General features: G+C 38.5%; 1 protein-coding gene across 16 annotated transcripts in view; it reads right to left on the reverse strand.

Moving 5' to 3' along the window:
- Window positions 1-17,932, reverse strand: part of LOC105241517 — a 35,784-nt gene extending 17,852 nt beyond the window's left edge. For 4 of the 16 annotated variants that reach the window (XR_004625806.1, XR_004625800.1, XR_004625804.1 and 1 more), the window contains exons 1-5: window positions 17,730-17,932; window positions 17,218-17,306; window positions 15,375-15,490; window positions 7,008-7,051; window positions 5,955-6,032 (exon numbers count right to left, since the gene is read on the reverse strand). The gene's annotated coding sequence lies outside the window, so the exon portion shown is untranslated. Of the gene's footprint in view, window positions 1-2,661; window positions 2,726-2,764; window positions 2,818-5,954; window positions 6,033-7,007; window positions 7,052-11,828; window positions 12,000-13,941; window positions 13,983-15,374; window positions 15,491-17,217; window positions 17,307-17,729 lie in introns of those variants that run through there. The other 12 variants (XR_004625814.1, XR_004625811.1, XR_004625802.1 and 9 more) reach the window with 11 other exon arrangements.
- Window positions 17,933-20,451: the final 2,519 nt, after the last annotated feature.

Raw genomic sequence — 20,451 nt, forward strand, 5'->3', positions numbered from 1 at the left:
ACTTTTAATAAAAAGCTGCTTTTAAAAATGAACTAAAAAGTTAAAGAAAGGAGAGTATTAGAAATTCCCTTAAAATGAGTAACAACTTACTTTAACTTGCTATCCATTTACACTACATCGCTGACAAGATCACCATTGGCCTTTTAGGCTTCTGAGTGCATCCAGTGAAATGGAGAGATCTTTATTTGCCTCACCAAGTGCCAGGAAAGATGGGCTAATTACAGCTTAATACAGTTCGCATTCTGATCTTATAAATGCACTTGTGTGCTCTTTTACACATATCTATGTCCATTAAGTATAATCTCTCTCTGAACTAAACAACATCTAAAACACTACTCAAGATGAAGAAATTGTGGTCTGAGAATAAAGTGGGTGTTAGTAAGAATTGATTCTCAGCAAGGAGATGCATATCAGCGGATGAGTATTATACATGCCTACATTATTTAGTAAATGTAATAGATGCATAGTTTTTTGCAAACAACAGGAAATTTTCAGAGAAGCAAAAAATGTCAGTTACTATCTTCATGTCACTGAGAGCATTCTGAAAGTTTTATATCTAATCTATGTAACAATATTATGCAACAAATACAAAGAAATAAACTCTTTAAATTCTCAAAACAAAGCTTCTAGAAATCTTACAGCGTTATCACACTTTTCTCTTTAGCATTGATTTGACCGAAAAAAACATCTTGCTCCTGGGAGCATGAATGTGTTACAAGAGAAAGGAACTGGAAGTCTGGGAGACCCAGATTTTCTTCCCCAGTTTAGCTGTGCCTTCTCAGGCAAATTACTCAACCTCTCTGTCTCCCCTTCCTCTTGTGCAAAGTGAGTAAGATAACTACTTGGGCAAGAGAATTGCAAAGATGAAATACCTCTGAGCAGCCTAACTCATATGTTTGCAGTAGTAAACACTGGTTGGTGCTCCATTAATTTCCCTCCTCTTGTCCCAAATGACCATTCAAAAACCCTGTGGTTTTCGAACTGAATTTCTAGCAACAAACTATTCAAAGTGAAAGAAATTATAGCTGATTCATATTCTGAAATCTGAAAAGGGTCTTTAAAAGGCCCTCATATCTAGGATTTGAAGCAATATTATTTCAATAAGTTCAATAAAGTTCTCTTAATATTTGTTATATTTATGACCCAATTAGCTACATCTTTAAACATATATACAAGTACTGCTTTAAAATCAAGATGCTGGGCAAACAAAAATGTGGCTGAACACCTTAATTCAGGCATATAATGTAACAAAACAGCCTGCAATACAATAAAGTCAGCAAAGTAAACACTGGAGAGAGATAGTCAGCCTTGTTGTCTCTGTTAAACATGTCAAAGTACTGCATCTGAAAATATTTGAAAAATCTGCTTATTTTCCATCTGTTATATTTCTCAGAGGATAACTGAAAGTTCATGTGAAAGTTCACTGTAAGTTCAAATATGTCGTATCAGGTCATTTGCAGGGAAAAGGTTCACTGGGAGTTTATTATTATTTTTTTAAAGACTGAAGTGGAAAAAGAATAAATATATTAATTGAAGCTATTTTACACTGCATTATGACCACTACATTTTTAAGCATCATAAATAGAAATTATAAATTTTAAAAGGCCATGTGCGATGCTTAATGGCAATAACAACAAGCATAAGGAAAGTGCCTAAGATAGTATCCTTGGGATTCTTCTTAGAGAAAAGGCTGTAGATCAATTCTCGTTCTACATATTATCTAAAGTACAACAGTGGTTATACTTTACATTGTATTGAATGCTTTGTTTAAACTGTATATTTAAAAACAGTACACAGGGGCGCCTGGGTGGCTCAGTCGGTTAAGCATCTGCCTTTGGCTCAGGTCATGATCTCAGGGTCCTGAGATCAAGCCCCACATCAGGCTCCCTGCTCAGCAGGGAGTCTTCTCCCTCTCCATCTGCCCCCCTCCCCCACTTGTGCTCACCCTCTCTGTCTCTCTTTCAAATAAATAAATAAAATTAAAAACAGTACTCAGAGACAGAAAAAAGAAACATCGAAATAGTAAATAAATACAGTCTTACTGTAGCTGAATAGGGATGATTTTTAATTTGTAATTGCTAAGAATGTTGTTTGAGGTACACCATTTGTGGGCTGCTTATAGCAAAAGCAGGAAGCCAAGAAAAATATGTTTCATTTGGAACAAAATGACTAAATCATTGAAAAATAAATCTAAATTGAATAGACATTAGTCAATATTATCTGAATTGCTGAAGCAAAAATTAAGATTTGCTTTTTGATAAAATCTTCATATTTTAAAAAATGCTTAGAAGAATATAATTTTCAGGGAAAGTAACAGTGAACATATATATATATATATATGTTCAAATATATATATAATTTAGGACATAACTTCTGGATTCGCCAATTTAAAAAATTTTCTCTTTCTAACATACTGGTACATACTAGAGTTCAGCAAAGGATTCTAAATACATTAAGTAAAGGTCCATTCCACTCTTTCCTGTCAAATGCATGTTCTCAGCTTCATAATCTAACTTGCAGTCTGTATTTCGCTCCTCAAATTGAAAAGCATTTTTGTTTTTCTCTAGCATGTCCATATTCTCTTCATGATGTATTGCCAACTGGTTTTAATGGACTGTAGCATTTATTCATAGCATTAAAACATATACACATTAGGGGCACCTGCGTGGCTCAGTCGTTAAGCGTCTGCCTTTGGCTCAGGGCGTGATCCTGGTGTTCTGGGATCGAGCCCTATGTCGGGCTTCTCTGCTGGGAGCCTGCTTCTTCCTCTCTCACTCCCCCTGCTTGTGTTCCCTCTCTCGCTGGTTGTCTCTCTCTCTGTCGGATGAATGAATAAAATTAAAAAATAAATAAATAAATAAAACATATACACATTAGACGTATACATGTATCTAATGAAATTAATTTTTTTAGCTGTTAAAGAAGGAAATGTAGAGCACCTGGGTGGCTCAGTCAGTTAAGCATCTGCCTTGGGCTCAGGTCATGATCCCAGAGTTCTGGGATGGAGTCCAGCATTGGGCTCCCTGCTCTGCGGGGAGTCTGCTTCTCCTGTTCCCTCTGCCCCCCCACAATGCTCCTGTGTGTGTGTGCGTGTGCGCGCACGCACACTCTCTCGCAAATAAATAAATAAAATCTTTAAAAACAAAAAAAAAGAAGGAAAGGAATTCTGAGTAAGATGGAGAGATGAGGAAAAGGTTGAGAAATGACTGTAATGGGGGGGTGGGGCAGATCACTGTCTTCCTTGACCACTTTTGCTTATTATTTGGCACTCTTTAATCACAGCTTTCCATCTTAGAAGTTATTTTCTTCCTCCCACTATCTCCGGATTGGTTGGGTAAGAATTTGAACTATACTCTCTCCACTATCCTCAAATTTCTCCTTGCCTTCCTGAAATTCCCTGATTCTGCTGTGGTGGTCCTCCTCCCACTCCAAGCCACCTTAACCTTTCCCAAGACTTCAACTATCACCTCTCTCAGATTGTCAAGAAAAACTTTGTCTTTCCTTCACATACCCCCAAGCTGTTTTCAACTGCTGCTATGTTCCATACATACAAAAAACTAAATGAAATGCTACTTCTGTCTCCACTACTACCATTATTACTATTATCGTTACCACTACCATCACTGCTACGGCTGCCTCACTACTATTAATACTACCATTATTACTGTGTTCCTGAGTACCATTCACTTATGTGTTTACTATGTGTCAGGCACTGGATTCAGCCCTTACCAACAGCAACCTATTTATAGTAATCTTCACAACCACCCTATGAGTAGGTATTATTATCCTTATTTTATACTCAAAGAACTCAACAAGACTCAGAATTACATCACTGTAACAGAGAGGTGCAACAGATGTTCAGATAAAATCAAAGCATGCTTCTACTCTTGTGTTAACACAATTTATCTTTCATTAGTCTCCAAATATTTGATAAACATCGAAGTGTAAAACAATAAGATAATGCACATTTTATCGAAAAATTACTATATATTTTTGGTACTGTTCTAAGCACTTTATTCACTCCCCTTCTGCAATAATCACTGAGAATAGACATTATCATTTTCCTTACTCCATAGATGGGTGAAATTGAGGAACATAAAGGTTGAGTAACTTGTCCCATCTCCCAGAGCTGGTAAGTGATAGAACCAGGATTCCAGGCAATGTCTCGAGAGTTCATGCTTTTTAATTGCTATTCTGGGCTAAGTGATACATCCGATAAATTTGTACAAATGCAAAGATCCATGCCCTTAAAGAGTTTACAATCTGGTTGAACAGATAAGAGCAAGATGATAAAATCTAGGAGGTCAGATTTCTGGCACATCAACTATCTGTCTTACAGTTGCAAAGCTGTTACACTGGAAACAAGAGGCGAGGAAAGCAACTACAAGGCTTCAGAATTCACATAACCCTCAGAATCCAGGTAAGGTGTTATCACAGCCCTCAAATTTGGATGAGTATAAAATGAAGAAAATAAAGGATATTATGGAGTGAAAACTAACCATACTGGTGATTGATGAGATAAGGGAGAACATGGAAGAGAGCCAAGACCACCTGAGTCTACGTCAGTGGGAAACTGACCACAACACCATCAAAAATGTACAAGTCTTACATAGAGGCCAATGAATTTGAGGTAAGAATAAAATTATAGGTAAAAACAAATCTACCTGGATAAGTCCTCTGCTCCCAAGTAAGGGTAGCCACTGCAAAAGCAGATGATCATTCTGAGAGATAAAATACAGAGGCAGAAGAGCAAAGGGCTGAGGACCCATTTCCCGTTGGTGCTATAACCCTCATGTACTTATGCTTCCTACTCGTCTGGTACCATATGACAGCCAAGGAAGAGGAGAAGGAAGAGTTAGAAAGAAGAGTGTGCAGCACCTGCCTGGCTCTGGACAAGGACCAGAGAAAGAATGGGAGACAAGCCTGGAAAGACCACTGTCTAGATTGAGAGGGGCCTAGAATGTCATCTATAGATTCCTAATTTACACTAGAGGCAAAGGTCTAGGTGTTGTAAGTTTCATACTGGTAAGCTGGCTCACGCTGTAGGAGCTTCCTGGAGTCAGGACCAAGAACCTTCTCCCAACAGTGCCCTGGATGGAATGGGGTCCTGGTGTTTCAAGGTTCCATTACATTTAGTATATTTAGTTCTTAAAGAGAAAGACTCTATTTCTATTTTAGGTACTATATCATTTTCCTAGAGCTGTCATAACGAAGTACCAAAATCTGTGTCTTAAAGCAATAGAAATTTATTATGTCCGTTCTGGAGTTTAGATTTGAAATCAAGGTGTAAACAAGCAGGGCCATGTTCTCTTTGAGCTCTGGGGGAGAATCCTTCCTTTCTTCCCCTAGCTTCTGCTGGTTTGTCAGCAATCTTTGGTGTTCCTTGGTTTGTAGATGCATCACTCCAATCCTGTGTTCATGTGCTATTCTCTCTGTGTGTCTTCATGTTGTCTTCCCTCTCTGCGTGTTTTTCTCTCTGTCCAAATTTCTACTTTTTTTTATAGGAACACCAACCCTATTGGATTAGGCCCACCTTAATGATCTCATTTTGACTTATCTCTGTAGAGACCCTACCTCCAAATGAGGTAACATTCTAAGGTCCTGGAATTTGAACCTATCTTTGTGGGACACAACTCAACTCAAAACAGGTACAAAGGTCAGCTTAATAATAAACTAGAGACCATGAAAATAGGAGTATCAAATATTATATATTATCTTAGGAAAGTATGATTTTTAAGGTGCCAAAAAGAGTTCTCCTGAAACTTAGCTCTGGATCCTAATAAGATAATGATGCCTAGGATATAAAGTTTGTGTTTCACAATACAAAAACAGTACATAATACAAATAAAGAAACAGTATAAATTAAAAAAAAACAATAATGAAATACATAACAAACACATAATAAAATTTCTAAAACATAGATACTATAAGCCATGTTATATAAACTTCCCTACCCGTTTGGCATCAAACACCACTCCATGAATTTTCCATCAATACTCTAAGCACCACATTCAGTGAGCTGGACTGTAAGGCTGTGAAACAAACAAAAATGACAATATGGTAAGCAAAATTTTCAATACCCACCCAATTACAAAATCAAACTTCATTTTTCTTAAGTATTGTCATGAAAGTGGGGAAAAAATTGGTGACTTTATACGGGTGCCACTTTGCTTTTGTTTCAGTAAAGTAAGCCAATGATGCAGAAAGGCTAGCTTGGGATAACAGAAAAAATACTGTCTAAGAATTCAGAATGTAGGCCAAATGATAGACTTGAAGCAAAATGGGGCTAATGCATTAGCCAAGGTAGTTGTGAGAATTGAGTGAGATAAAAATATGTGAAAGCACCATGAAAATTGCCAAGTGCTTCAAAATGTAGGTTATTATCAGGCTTGAAGTGTGACATGAAGTTGTCATTATGTTATTTATAGAATAGGAGAGAAAACATATCGAATATTGCTATCCTATTTGATAAGTTAATGGACTAAAAGTTATCAATAAATCTATTATTAAAACTCAGTCTTCAAAAATCTAGAAGATCTAAAGCTCTTTATAGAGTTAAGAGCTGTAATCAGCACGTGATAATAAAATACTTTGAGTTTTAATTGTTTCACTTGTGTGAACCCAGCTTGTGTGAATACTTAACTCACCCTGGAACTTTGGTAAAGTTATGTAACCCTGTTGTATATCAACTTGCTCATCTCTCAAATGGGGACAACAACCTCTGCCTAATAAATGAATGGTGAGAATAAAAAATAATTTTAAGAAGTGCCTATCACATGGTAGGCATTCAACAAATGATGGTTAATTTGTTTCATAAAATGTCTTGAATCTCTGTCTGAGACATATTTCTTTAGCTTTAAAGCTCTGCAGTATTAAAGAAATGCAATTATGTTCAGTTTAAAATGACCTACCAGACACATATATCTTAATTTCCGAAATGCTTAAGTAAATTTTACTATCATGTAATTAAAGAGTAAAATTATTACTAGTATGATTATTAGGCTTACCTTTCAGGTGCTAATAAATCAAAGCCATTGCTTTTCCAACCAAACTATGAGAAAAAAATCCCACAAAAATTGATTACTTATTTTATAATGCATCCATTATAGGTAGAATCTTCACATAGTATGTGTTCGAGATAAAGTAATTAATTCCCTACTTAATCTAAAGTACAATTCAAGATTACTGCATAGATTCAAATACAAAATTATATGAAGAAACTAACAAAAACCTCTCATAAAAACTTGGAAGTAGAAATTCTGCTCTGGACAAGATGGAATAACCTGGACCCAATTTACACTAGTACCTGAAACAACCAAAAAACCAGGCAAAATATATGAAACAATAGTGTCCAAGACACTAGACATCTGGCAATGAAGAATAGTGATCCCTATGAGATGTAAAACAAATGAGATGAGACTATGACTGAGTTTCCAGACTACACACTGGGAAAGGGAATTTCAGGGGAGCCTGGCAGATTCCCTGAGTTGAGAAGCTGAGAGTCTAGGGAGACCGAGCTGATTAGAGTTCACAGGGCAGGTGAGTACAGAGGGAAAAAGCTGCACAGAGAACTCCAGATCTCTGCATAGGGCCTCTCTTGAGAACTCAGCTGAGAACCAGCCATGCATGGATCTGAAGAGGCTACTTAGTCTGGCAATAGTGACTATTTTCACTAACAGACTGGGAAAACCTCATTATTTGTAAGAAAGTGGGTAGAGTGTTCAGAAAAGACTTGCCTCAATTGTGGGAAATAATTAGTCCTAGACTATTTGTTACTCTGGTCCTGTTTAACAAGTCTGGAAAGCAAGACCAAAAAGAATCACACAATTTCAAAGTAACTTATCACATTCCAAGATAATAAAAATATTTACAGGAATATGAAAATACCCACCAACCCTCAAGGTAAATTTACAATGTCTGACATTCAATCCAAAATTACCAGGCATGCAAAAAATCAGGAGAAGATGACCCATGTTGACAGAAAAATCTATCAATTAAAATACACCTACATCAGATACAGGTGTTAAAATTAGCAAACAAAGACATTAAAACCATTACTATAACTGTATTCCATGTGTTGAAAAACACAAAAAAACAGATCTCAAACCCAAACTCAAAAATGATCCGAATTTGCACTTCTAAAGAGAACTACAAGCCTGAGAAGAATAAAACATTGCTTGTGACATTGGCAGAGTGAACAATGCAGAAGAAAAGTTAACATTAAGACCTTGCAATAGAAACTATCCTAAAGTTTAATAGATTAAGAATTTTAAAAATGAAGACAGCATCAGTGAGCTTCTGGAAAACTAAGTGACATAACATATGTATAATTGGAGTCCCAGTGAAGTGAGAGGGTCATGGAAAGTATTTGAAGAAGTAAAGGCTAAAATATTTTCAAATGTGACAAGACCATAAATTCACAGCTGCAAGAAGATCACAAGCACCAAGCAGAAGAAACATGAAGAAAAGGCACATCATAATACAATTGCTCAAAACCAATGGTAAAGAGAAAATCTTAAAATCTTAAAAGGGGGCCACCTGGGTGGCTCAGGCTGTGAAGTGTCTGCCTTTGGCTTGGGTCATGATCTCAGGGTCCTGGGATCAAGCCTGTGTCAGGCTCCCTGATCAGCAGGGAGTCTGCTTCCCCCTCTCTCTTGGCCCCTCTCCTCCCCCACTTGTATTTGCTCTCTCTCTCTCTCAAAATAAATAAAATCTTAAAAAAAAAAGCAGACAAGAAAACACTTCTTCTGTAAAGATACAAATGTAAGGACGACAGCAGATTTCTCAACAGAAGCAATGGTGAGAAGGCAGTAGAGCAACAACTTTAAAGTACTGAAAGAAAAATAACCTGTCAACCTAGAATTCTATACTCAGGGAAAATACCTTTCAAAAACAATGGTGAAATGAAGGTTTTTTTCCAGACATACAAAAGTGAAAGAATTCACCAACAGCAGACCCACATTATAACACTCTAAATGTTAAAGAAGTCCCTTGGGCAGAAGAAAAATTATACCAGTGGAAACACTATATACACAAAAGATTAAAGAGCTCCAGAAATGTTAACTACATGGGTAAATATACAAGATTTTTTTTCTTAGCATTTAAAGCACTTTAAAAATTAATTTATTATTATAATGCCAATAAAATATGAATAATAAATAATAACATAAAACTAAGTAATAATGATGTATGTTGAGTTTATAACATATATAGAAGTAAAATGTAAAAAAAAAGCACAAAAGAGAAGGGGAGAAATGGAAGCATGTGATTGTAAATTTCTTATGCTGTACTATACTATATGTGAAGTAATATAGTCTCACTTGAAAGTAGACTGCTAAGTTAAACAGATAAAAAAGTGCTAAGGTTACCACTGAGATAAAAAAACAAACAAAAAAAGGAGTTATTTCTAAAAAGCCAACCATTGAGATATAATGGAATCATTAAGAAAAGAAAAACCTTGGGGCGCCTGGGTGGCACAGCGGTTAAGCATCTGCCTTCGGCTCAGGGCGTGATCCCGGCGGTTATGGGATCGAGCCCCACATCAGGCTCCTCTGCTATGAGCCTGCTTCTTCCTCTCCCACTCCCCCTGCTTGTGTTCCCTCTCTCGCTGGCTGTCTCTGTCTCTGTCGAATAAATAAATAAAATCTTAAAAAAAAAAAAAGAAAAGAAAAACCTTAATCTCAAATAAGGCAGAAAAAGAGAAAAAGGGGAACAAAGATTTAGATGAGACAAATAGGAAACAAATAGCAAGATGACAGATTTAAACCTAACTATATCAATAATCATATTAAAGTAAATGGTCTAAATATCCCAATTAAAAGGCAGAGATTGTCAGATTATATAAAAAAAGGAAGACTCAAAAGAAAGTTGGCATGGCCACTTTAGCATCAGATGGTAAATTTCAGAGCAAAGACTACCACCAGGAATTAAAAAGGTCATTTCATAATGATAAAGAAGTCATTTCACCAGAAAGGCATAATAATTGATTATGTAAGTGTAACTGTCATTAACAGACGCTCACTAGAGCACTAATTATGAAGGAGGGGAGGTAACACCTCCTAGGTGCATTCAGAACGGTTGGGATGGGAAGAAGCGGAGTAAATGGTAGAGTATACTTTATAAAAGTTCCCTGCCCCTAAGATTTTTCTGGGGTAGGGGAGAGGAGAAATGGTCTACTGAGGATGCCTAATTTAAAACATAAAAGCTGTTAGGCACAGGATCAGAAAATAAACCCAACTCTGCAAAGTATATTTCACTCTCTTATTGCACGCACAATAAGACATATACATGTATTTAGAAAATTAGTTAAAGTTAAAAAAACACAAGACGGGATTTTTAAGAACCCGAATATTATATATGTTTATAATATTTATAAGCATTTACATATATGTATATGTGTGTGTGCTTGTGTGTGTGTATACCCCATGTTCAATAATTTGATTTTTGGTGTTTTTTTTTTTTAAAGATTTTATTTATTTATTTGACAGAGAGAGAGACACCCAGCGACAGAGGGAACACAAGCGGGGGGAGTGGGAGAGGAAGAAGCAGGCTCCCAGTGGAGAAGCCTGATGTGGGGCTCGATCCCAGAACGCTGGGATCAAGCCCTGAGCCGAAGGCAGATGCTAAAGGACTGAGCCACCCAGGTGCCCCATGATTTTTGGTGTTTTAAAAAGGAAATCACCTGTCAAGCTCTGTGGTTATGAAAGAATAGATAATATTTGGGTTCTTAAATAAAAATCCTGTCTTGTGTTTTTTAATGTAACCCAATTTTTCAAATGTTAAACTAAGCCTAAATATTTTTCCAGTTATAATTCACCAAAAAATTAAGTCAACAGAGGAAAAAAACTTCTCATTAACGCGGCACAATTCAGTAGAAATATATTAGTGCCACCATGTGGCAAACTTCACACTTTATCAAATTTTGTACAAGTGAAGAGGCTACATTTATTGGCTTTAGGTGTCGTTATTTAAAAAAACAATTCAGTTTTTAACCTAAAAAATTCTTCTGAATCCCTTATTATAATAGTACTTCACTGAAAACAATTTTGGTGTCTTTTGTATTTAGGATCCCCAATAACTGCATATGGCAGGTGCTCCATAAATGTTACTCTAATGAGCTGAATGTGATTATGATTTATTAATACTTAAAACTAAAAGAACTTATCTTAAAGAAATAACCAAGAAAATGAAGAAGGTTTAGCTATAAGGATAACCACTGTAGCTTGTTTAACATTGTAAAAAATGGGGGGGGGGCACCTGGGTGGCTCAGTCAGTTAAGCAGCCAAGTCTTGGTTTTGGTTCAGGTCATGATCCCAGGGTTGTGGGATCAAGCCCTGTGTCAGGCTCTGCACTCAGTGCAGAGTCTGCTTGGGACTCTCCCTCCCTCTCCCTCTGCCCCTCACCCCTGCTCTCTCTCTCTCTCAAATAAATAAATAAATCTTTAAAAACTAAAATAGTAAAAAAATAAATAAAAATAAGTAAATTGTAAAAATATTGGAACCAACATATATGCCAATTGTAAGTTGGTTAGCCCATTTGCACCATATACTAGTATAATACACTGCCGTTGAAAATGATATTGTGAAAAACATTTAATGACATCGTTGTTCAAAGTACATTATTTTAAAAATCAGATATTCATAGTATAATCTCATTCTCACTTGTGATATATATGTTAAAGTTTTTATGTTTATAATGCATATTGTTGTGGTTACCACGGGAGGCATGATGGACACCCCGACCCCACCATCTGAATTTGGTTCAGGTGTAGAGATTGATTTTGATGCCACACACACACCAACAGCATATGAAAAAGGTTTATTGCTCACATAATGAGGCTTTCTGGACATGCAGGGAAGGTTCTCAATCAGGTCCAAAAATGGCTTGAGAGAGTGGGGAAAGGAGACTGGCTTGGATTTTACTTCAATTAAGGGGCAGGCCGGCAGTGAGCGTTTCCACATATGGACTGCAGCTTATGTGTTTTGAACTTCTTGCTGGAGCTAAAGAAGGGAGAAATAGGTCTTTCTTATTAGCTTGTCCAAATGCAAGGGAGAATGGTCTCTCTCTCTCTCTCTGTTTTTTTAAAGATTTATTTATTTACTTGAGAAAGAGAAAGAGAGAAGGGGAGTTGGGGGGGGCAGAGGGAGAGAATCACCTGGAGACTGCCACTGATCTCAGGGCCTGATGTGAGGCTCGACCTCACAACCCATGAGATCATGATCTGAGCGGAAACCAAGAGTTACATGCCCAATGGACTGAGCCACCCAGGTGCCCAGAGATTGGTCTCTTTAGAACTTACATTGATCGTGTCATTTCTCTTCTTTTACCTTTCTTTAGTGTTTTTTCATTTGTGGTCAGGTGAAGTATAAAATCCTAACCATAATCTTCAGAGTCCTCCACCCTCTGGCTCCTGCCTACTTCCCCAAGGCCCACCTTTCACCACCCTCCAGCTCTTTCTCTCCATCCCACCATTTGGGACTTCACAGTTCCTATATTCCTTCAGGAATATGACTTCAGAACCTGGAATATGCATTCTAGTTTCTTCTACTTGGAACCTTATATTTTTTCCAGAACACAAATTATATTCACCCTGAACATCTCAACTTTAAATGTCACTTCCTCTGGAGGACCTTTATTGTCCCCTTCAGCACAGGTGAGGGCCCCCAGCTATAAATCTCCTAGGCTCCCTCAATATTCCCTTTCCTAATATTCATCATATCTCAAGTAACATGTTTATTGGGGCCTTCCAGACACTGAATCAAGTGTATCCCCTGCATTCTCTTATTTAATCTTCATAATAACCTATGAGGATGCAAAGAAGAAAAAGCAGATGCTCAGAGATCATGAAACCTCCCAAAGTCACACAAGTGGTAAGAGATAATGATAAATACCGGAAATCTCTTGAGTACCCATAGGGTACAATTTGCACAAAATACTGCAAAACCAAGATTACAAAGGACACTACTTCATGGCTGGAAGAAGAAAAGAGGAAAATAAAGGTCAATTTCAGTAAAAGCTAGGCTGTAAAAGATAAACTGATTTGAAAAGGAAGGGAAGGCGGAGTCTGCTGGGGGGAAGAGGCAAGACCCAAAGGGGACATGGATTTGAGAACCAGTATGAAGGGTTCTGGCTTCAGAAGCAGCCTCTTACGGCAGAGTGCGGACTTGAAACTACAGAGCACAACTTCATTATGGCAAAGTTGTGCCCTCGGTTCATTCTGGATGGTGAGTGGGGCGGGGGGATCCAAGAAGCGTTAAATATGGATAATATGGATCTTCCTTTTGACTATATAACACAATTATCATCATTCTCTCTCCACATGCAGTGGAAGAGGCTGCCCTACCCTTGAGAAGCTTGATTTGACTCGAGAATATATTACAACAAAGAACCTCAATTTCCTAAGAAATTAAATAGAGTTACACGAGGAATTGGCAATTTGACCAGGAAAAGGCTAATCCACCCAATTTTAGAAAAAAATGACTATATAGAAAAATTAATAGAGGCAATATAGTCCCCAAACATGCAGAAGGGTCCTCAAACTGTACTTTTCCAATGACCTGGATTCTAAAAGATTCCAAAGTATTGAGTATAAACCCTGGAGGTTTTAATATAAAGGTGCAGAAGTTATTACACCAACCATTATCAGCTTATCAATCCATTTCATATTGCATCTCTAAATAATTCAGTTAACAACTACAACAAAGTAGTCCACCTTTTTTTTTTTAAATGGAAAATCACAGTTCTACGAAATGGAATTTAAAATTCATTGTGTGCCTTTAGGTACACTAGACCTTATGAAGCTTCAAACAGTAAAGCAATTTATTTATTTAAACTTGCTTTTAATATTTTAAAGTTAACAAATTGGCATCTGAAAAGACATTCTGTAATGGCCAAAGAAAATTAACCGTGTGTTAGTAAGTAAAACAAAGCTGATAAACACACCTAATCAGAATGATGTCAGCACCAAGGTCCAGGGTCTTGCTCTTTGAGAAACAGGATGTGACTGTTACTGTTTTTAAACCAGGTCAGATTAAAGCTTTTGATTATAACCAAAAAACTGCCAATGTATCATTTTGCTCAATGATTCAAATATGCCTCAAGTAATGCCAGGCATAAAAGAATGTGGGTCAGGGGCACCTGGGGGGCTCAGTCAGTTAAGCATCTGCCCTCGGCTCAGATCATGATCCCCTGGTCCTGGGATGGAGCCCTGCATCTGGCTCCTTGCTCAGTGGGGAGTCTGCTTCTCCCTCTCCGTCTATCCCTCCCCCCCCCCAGCTGGTGCTCTGTCTCTTGCACTCCCTCTCTCAAATACATTAATAAATAAAAAAGTAAATAAATAACATTAAAAAAATAACGTGGGTAAAAACACTGTCCTAAATATATCCTTTATTTTTTTTTCCCTTAATCCTCTTTTCCTATATGTCTGTTCATCAAGTATTTGGTCAGCATAACCTCCATTCTGTAATGGTTTATCTGGGCACCCAATTCTAGAATGATGCTCATTTACCTCATGGATGCTACCTCACAATCTTCTGGCATCCAATAATTTTACTACTGGGAGGTTTGCTATCAGTCTAATTGTTGACCTTGCTATGTTGTCTTTTCCCTTACATGCTCTTATGATCTTAGTTTCAGGTTTTTAGACAGTTGCACTGTGATGTTTCTGGTATGGATTTCTTTTTGTTTAATCTGTTTGGGAGTGATCGATTCTCCTTGATTCTATGGATATATATGCTTCCTCACCTTGAAAAAGGCTCTTTGGACATCACTTCTCCCCATTCTTTATCTCCCCCTCTTCCAGAGCTCTAAACCACACAGAATGTTAGACCTTATTATTCTATCCACATATTTCTAACTTCTGACTTTCCATCTCTTTTCCCTGGGCTGCATTCTAGATAATTTTCTCAAATCCATTTTCTAGTTCTTTAACCTTCCATTAATTGTATCTAACCTGCTGTTTCATTGATCCACTGAGTTTTTACTTCAATGATTATGTACTTAATTAATGGAAATTCATTTGGTTTTTATCCAAATCCATCTAGATCTCTGTTTCTTGTTCTTTACTCAGGTTTTTATTCCATCTTTATATCTTTAAACATCTTCAACATGTTTATTCCCTTCTGCATCAAATCATTCCAATTTGTGATTTCCATAGATATTGATAGAGATTTTGAAATTGTGGACTCCTTTTAGGTTGGACGAGGCTTTATCTGTGGAGCAACCTCTTCTAAGGAAACATCTGGGATTTGCACCTGCTTCTGTCAGAGGTCCTGGTGCTACTAGCAACCATGAACTCCTATAAGTAAATTCCCAAATAAACGACTTGGACGGTAGTTTTCCCAAGCCATAGAAGTAGTATACATGGGATCACCAACCTGTGTGAAGGCAGGTCTATGATCACAGATTCTCAGGGGAGACGCTGTTCCCTCATTCCCCCACGATAAACCCCAGGCTGAGACAGATAGGTTTCTTCGTGATATTTCCTTCCTTCCTTAAAAAAAAAAAAAATTAAAGTCTCTGTTTTTGAGAACCAACATGTCCACGTATTTCAGGTACCATTTTATCTACTGGCTCACCACTGTCACTTTGAAGGAGTTCCTATATGTAAAAGGAAGTTAACTGTTGCTCTCAGAAACACCTGCTAGTCTGCTCTCTGCTCAATCCTAATCCTGCCTGATTGCATTTCCACAGCCGCTCTCGATGTCACGTCTCCATGATCCACCCCCCATCCTTCATTAGACTCAGCACGTACTGTGCACCGATGAGGTACAAGGACGCTGTGACCAGGAGCCAGGGACGTGGGTGGAGGGAGCGTGTCTTGTTATGTCTCCTCACTGGGAACCAAGTGCCCCAGGAATGAACGAAGTGCTATGTGAATTCAGGGGAGGTGCAAGAGGAAGAACTTCCACCAGACGTTGGAACATCTGTGGTTAATCAGAGAGAGGAAGGGGGGGGTATGTGTGTTAGGTTAAAATGAACGGCACTGAAAAACAGCCGCAGGCTTTCTACGAAACAAGTGTTTGTTACTCCCAAATCTACCCTCGGCTTTTCCGTCTATCTCACTACGCTTAGTTGTTTTGGTCAGGGTCCTTTTATCGCAAGCCTTCTCAGGACAGGCCCCTGTGGCAGACAGACAGGAGGCATTCGCAGGTAAAAAGTGTGGAAGGAGCCGAGATGCCCTTCAACAGATGGCTGGATTAAGAAGCTGTGGTCCATATATACAATGGAATATTACTCAAGCCATCAGAAAAACGATTACCCAACATTTGCAGCAACATGGACGGGACTGGAGGAGATTATGCTAAGTGAAATAAGTCAAGCAGAGAAAGACAATTATCCTATGGTTTCACTCATTTATGGAACATAAGAAATAGCAGGATGATCAGTAGGAGAAGGAAGGGAAGAATGAAGGGGGGGTAAACAGAAGGGGGAATGAACCATGACAGACTATGGACTCTGGGAGACAAACTGAGGGCTTCAGAGGGGAGGGGAGTGGGGGATTGGGATAGGCTGGTGATGGGTATTAAGGAGGGCACATATTACATGGAACACTGGGTGTTATATGCAAATAATGAATCATGGAACATTGCATCAAAAACTGGGGATGTACTGTATGGTGACTAATATAACATAACAAAAAATTATTATAAAAAAAAATAAAGTAGAATCCTCAGCTCACAGGGCGCTCGTGGGGCAGGGAGAGGCAGACAGAGGATCACAGCACATCTTCCTTCTTAGCTACACTACCATTTCCTGCAGGGCCGGCCCAGCAGTTTACTGACCTGTGCGTCCCCCGCCCACAGCACACACCTGTACCTTGCAGTCGTCAGTAAAGCAACTGAAGCATGAAATCCATGGAATCCTCCAACCTCTAGAACCAACAATCCTTAACTCCCAAGGGTTAAAGTTGAATTCCTTTTTCTGTCCTGCTATTGGTTTAGATATACCAAGGGGACACCATGGTAGCAACGAAGGGTTGTCAGAGAATTTCTGCTTCCTTTACTCTCAGTTCTGGACATTAAAAACTGCAGTGGTTCTTGAGAAAGTCCTTTTGATACTCCTAAGAGTTTCTGCTGTTACTGGGCACTTGGAAGAAAGGCTTTTTAAACGATCAATGCTTTGAAGCCACATGTGTCCAACTACATGCCAAAGGAAGGTAGGATGGAAGGGAGAGAGGGAGGGAGGGATGAATAAAGAACATAAAAGAAAAGCCCTTACCAACACTACACATTCATGCTTTTAATGGTGTCTGGACGCTTCTTCCCACTCTCCATATCTGTGATAGCAGATCCTTGCAGCGTCTCCCTCTATAAACAGTTTGCAAGAAAATATTTTAAACTTTCATTCATGAAGAGCTTACTTTTGATTACACAAACTAAAACAAGAAACACATGTGATATATAAGCAGAATCCTATACATTTCACTATTGGAATAAAGAAATTAATATGCATTGAAAAAGGTTTCTGTTTCAGGCACTTTTCACACAATGTTTCATTTGGTTTTCCAAACAACCCTGTAAAGCAGGTATTATAACTCCCATTGTATAGACAAGGAACCTGAACCAAAGAAAGGCTGAGTGAAACGTGTGGGCTTTTGACCCTAGACAAACCACTTGGCTTCTCCATGCTTCTCTGAGTTTCTTCATCTTTAAAACAGGACACTGACACTATCTATCTCATAGGATTGTTGTAAATACATAATCTCTTCTTGTTCTTGCAAAGTGACTTACCAAATTTGAAAGGTCCTTGAGTAATTTATTTCCAGCAAAGAGTCATGCTTCCCATCAAGTCAAGGTTAAGAATAAAAGTTATCGGGGCGCCTGGGTGGCACAGCGGTTGAGCGTCTGCCTTCGGCTCAGGGCGTGATCCCGGCGTTATGGGATCGAGCCCCACATCAGGCTCCTCTGCTGTGAGCCTGCTTCTTCCTCTCCCACTCCTGCTGCTTGTGTTCCCTCTCTCGCTGGCTGTCTCTATCTCTGTCGAATAAATAAATAAAATCTTTAAAAAAAAAAAAAAAGAATAAAAGTTATCAATAGGGGCGCTGGGGTGGCTCAGTCAATTAAGCATCTGCCTATGGCTCAGGTCATGATCCCGGGCTCCTGGGATCAAGCCCCGCATCGGATTCCCTGCTCAGCAGGAGTCAGTCTGCTTCTCCTCCTGCCTCCCTCCCCACCACTTGTGTTCTCTCTCCTCGCTCACTCTCTCAAATAAATAAATAAAAATCTTTTAAAAAAATAAATAAAAGTTACCAATACATTTCCCTGAAAGACATGAGTTTTGTTTTGTTTTTTGTTTTGTTTTTTCTCCCTGCATGATCATGAAGTTTTGTGCTCAGGAACTCCTGATGCAAGCATGTTTTCCCCAGCTAAGCACCAAAGCAGGAGAGAACACAGTGACAAGGTGATCTCTCTGCCCTCCCAAAAAAGGAGGTCAGGTTAGAGTTGTGGAAAATAGGACAAAGCACCTGAAATTTTGTGAACTCCCATAGCATCAGCTGAAGCTGCTTAGATATGGTTTCTCATAAAAAGAGCATGTAATCGAATTGCAGAGGCTCTAAAGCTGCCTTGGACACTTTCCATTACTCTGAAGCCTGACCATGGCACACAGCGGCGCCAAAGCCAAAAAGCAACTTCGCCAATATGCAGTTTGGTGTTACACTATGGTATATGTAATGTAAAACATATATGTAATATATAACACATAAGAACAGGTTATATATTATGACGAGTATGTTTTACACTGTGTTCATTTATTATTCCAACAGGGAGCAGGCAGGATTAAGGCTCTAAAGGTCCAACTTTGATATTCCCAGGCTGCGACGTGCTCCTCAAGATATTACGGTCTCCATACTTGTTTTCTATAAACAAATTAAACAAATTAAAATCTATTTTAATAAATAATAAAAGCTATTTTATAGCTTTAATTTTTTTAATAAAATTTAATTTTATTTAATTAAAGTTATCTTCCTTTCCATAAGAGAAAAACAGGTCTACAGTGGAATTCTCTTGGATAAGAGTTAGCATGTTTGGGGGCACCTGGGTGGCTCAGTTGGTGAAGCGTCTGCCTTTGGCTCAGGTCATGATCCCAGGGTCCTGGAATTGAGCCCCGCATCAGGCTCCCTGCTCAGTGGGGAGTCTGCTTCTCCCTCTCCCCCTGCCTCTCCACCTCCTTGTGCTCGCTTTCTCTCTCTCTCTCTCTCTCAAATAAATACGTAAAATCTTTAAAAAAAATAAAATAAAAGAGTTAGCATGTTTGTCACCACATGGGGACTGTTAAGGCTGAAGTCTGCCCTGTGCTAATGTTACATCATATTTAAAATATATCAACATGGGGCGCCTGGGTGGCTCAGTCGTTAAGCATCTGCCTTTGGCTCAGGGCATGATCCCGGCGTTTTGGGATCGAGCCCCACATCAGGCTCCTCCACTGGGAGTCTGCCTCTTCCTCTCCCACTCCCCCTGCTTGTGTTCCCTCTCTCACTGGCTGTCTCTCTCTCCATCAAACAAATAAATAAAATATTAAAAAAACAAAAAAATAAAATAAAATATATCAACAGAGAGTTATGGTGGCAAATTCACTCAGAGCAGTTACTTTCTTGTTAGTATAAAAATAAGAACCTCTTCTTTAGAAGAAGGAAACAGACGAATAAAAATACACTGTCTACATGGAAATAAGACAGCCCTGAAAGGTCACCTCCACCTAGCTGTCCCCAGTCATAACTCTGAGCCCTGCCGACAGTACCTTTAGGAGGCCCACGCGAGGGATGGCAAGGGCTCCAGGAAGGTAAAGCTAATTGGCAGATCTGTTCTGTTTACACTTAAACAGTCAATTGATTTTTTGTGTATTCCTGACAGCCAGTATCGATATTACAAATAACCAGGGACCTGCAAAAGTGTTCGTATTTCAAAAGTAGGATCCTACGTCTTTGACATTTCACAGGGAGCTAAACTCAGTATCAAGGAAACAGCGCCAATAAAAAGCACAATGTTTGCCTGAAACATGGAGCTTTTCAAACCCAAAGGCTCATAGAAGAATTTACTGATTTCACTTCCCTTCCTGTTGTGACCCAGAATGTATCACGTGCAGCAAAATCCACCAGCTGTAACCAACAAAATGAGGTTAAGAGTAGAAAGGTAGGTAATGACTTGTACTAAAGAACTTCATGTTTGTAAGCAGCACAGTCTCGGTGTAAACCTCCATGTCCAAAGCAGGGTCCAAAGTCATTTTAAACGTCGCCCTGATTCGTTACTCAACAGATCTTTAATACCACACGCACAAGGTAGTTTATAGACATAAATAGATAACCAAAAAAATAAATACATAAACAGATAACCAATCGAGGCAGCTGACAGAGCAGATCTATACCATAACACGGATCAGAAAGGGATTTCTTGTGCTCAGTCCTAACAGTTATACCAAAATTGAATTAGACCAAATTAAACCATCATAACAGTT

The sequence above is a fragment of the Ailuropoda melanoleuca genome, chromosome 5 (assembly GCF_002007445.2).
Source record: "Ailuropoda melanoleuca isolate Jingjing chromosome 5, ASM200744v2, whole genome shotgun sequence".
NCBI lineage: Eukaryota > Metazoa > Chordata > Mammalia > Carnivora > Ursidae > Ailuropoda > Ailuropoda melanoleuca.